At 37.1% G+C, this 1,651-nt stretch overlaps 1 long non-coding RNA gene across 1 annotated transcript; it reads right to left on the bottom strand.

Annotated features, from left to right (window-relative positions):
* Window positions 1-976: 976 nt before the first annotated feature.
* LOC125498301 (uncharacterized) lies at window positions 977-1,651 on the bottom strand. The gene is made up of 2 exons (XR_007275188.2): window positions 1,464-1,651; window positions 977-1,205 (listed from the first exon to the last, which is right to left on the bottom strand). It is a non-coding gene; the product is annotated as an uncharacterized LOC125498301 (long non-coding RNA).

The following is a 1,651-nucleotide window of genomic DNA, read 5'->3' as shown; positions in this document are numbered from 1 at the left end:
ATTTCGGAAAAACTTAAAATGGCTATTTGGAGGCTTAAACGAACTCGGATGGCTTAAAAAGCCTAAACATCACCGCAAAGCAGTGAGTTTGACTTGTTGGCTCGTTCCGCTTCCGAAAAGGTATAATAATAGGAAATCGGACTCCGTCGTCATGTTTAGTGCAAATCGAAAAAACTTAAAATGGGTTTTTGAGACAAATGTTTATGGGAGTTTTTGAGAGAGAAGAGAAGATGAGAGAGAAGAGAGGGTGAGAGATAAGGAGGAAAGGAATAATGAGGGACGTGAGAGAGGAGAGAGAATGAGCGATAATATATTTGACGAATCCCCGCTCAATATTTCAAAGCGCGCGATTCCGAAATTTCAAAAATTTTTCAGGAAGGGCTGCGCTTTTTTAAAAAAGCGCAGCCCTACTAAGCAGAAGGGCTGCGCTTTTTAAAAAAGCGCAGCCCTTCACTAAGTAGGGCTGCGCTTTTCAAAAAGGCGCAGCCCTTCTTACCTACAGAAGGGCTGCGCTTTTTTGAAAAAGCGCAGCCCTACTAGTGAAGGGCTGCGCCTTTTTTAAAAAGCGCACCCTTCTTCTTAGTAGGGCTGCGCTTTTTTAAAAAAGCGCAGCCCTTCACTAGTAGGGCTGCGCTTTTACGAAAAGCGCAGCCCTTCCTGCGCAGCCCTTTATGTTTTTTCCCCTAGTGAATAGATATTTAACTTAAGGCAACATTTCCTACCAATTATGGCAACACTTCATAGCTTATTATTAGAACATTCGTCTAGTTTTTTTGGCAACGCTTTCCAATTATAGCAACAATTATCCTTTTAATTAAGGCAATAATAAAAATTTATCAGAATATCCAACAATGGACACTACTTAGCTTGATACGCAACATTTTCCTTTATCTTTCTAGACAACACTTTCAAATGTGTTTAAAGAAAAACGTCTAATTGGTCCCCCAAATCCAATTTTCCACCAACAAGCTAAATGTATATCAAAATAAATATATTATATTATATTCCAAAATCTACATTAGTCATCCAAACAAACGCTATTATCTTTAATTACATCAACTAAAACTAATGTCCAAAAATCAAATCAAAACTCATTATTATATTATATTCCAAAGTCTACCTAATTTTAATGTGCCCAAGACATAAATCCAATGATTCTTCACAAATTTGGAGAAACTCGTAGAGTTTGTGTATTCTGTACCATCCTGCAAAACAAGAAAAACATTATAATTAGACAATATATGACGGTGTCTAGCAGATGGGTGGAAAAAAACATTGCTTTATTCAATAATAAACTTTGCCTTAACAGCATCATTAAGCTCTTGCAAGAATGTACAGACACATTTTCCCTTTAATTCACCAACCCATACGAAACATTAGAAAGCCAAAGTAGACGAGATAAAAAAAGAAAAGGAGGACACATCTAGCAGATGGGTGGAAAAAAAATACACTAGAAACCATACCTTTAGTCAACCATGATAGATGAGACTTCTAGTGTCGATAAATTATGTTGCACCATTTGTAGCAGTAGAAACAATTACTTTTGCAATGAGTTCTGGGGTTAAACTTGGATCCTTTTGGCGAAGTTGGGATAATGTTGAAGCAATCACAACAAGAGTACTCATTGACTCTCTCTGAGCTTCAAATTCCT

Source organism: Beta vulgaris, chromosome 6 (assembly GCF_026745355.1).
Source record: "Beta vulgaris subsp. vulgaris cultivar EL10 chromosome 6, EL10.2, whole genome shotgun sequence".
Taxonomy (NCBI): domain Eukaryota; kingdom Viridiplantae; phylum Streptophyta; class Magnoliopsida; order Caryophyllales; family Amaranthaceae; genus Beta; species Beta vulgaris.
Note: the sequence above shows the minus strand (reverse complement) of the source record. Positions and strands in the feature narration are given on the sequence as shown.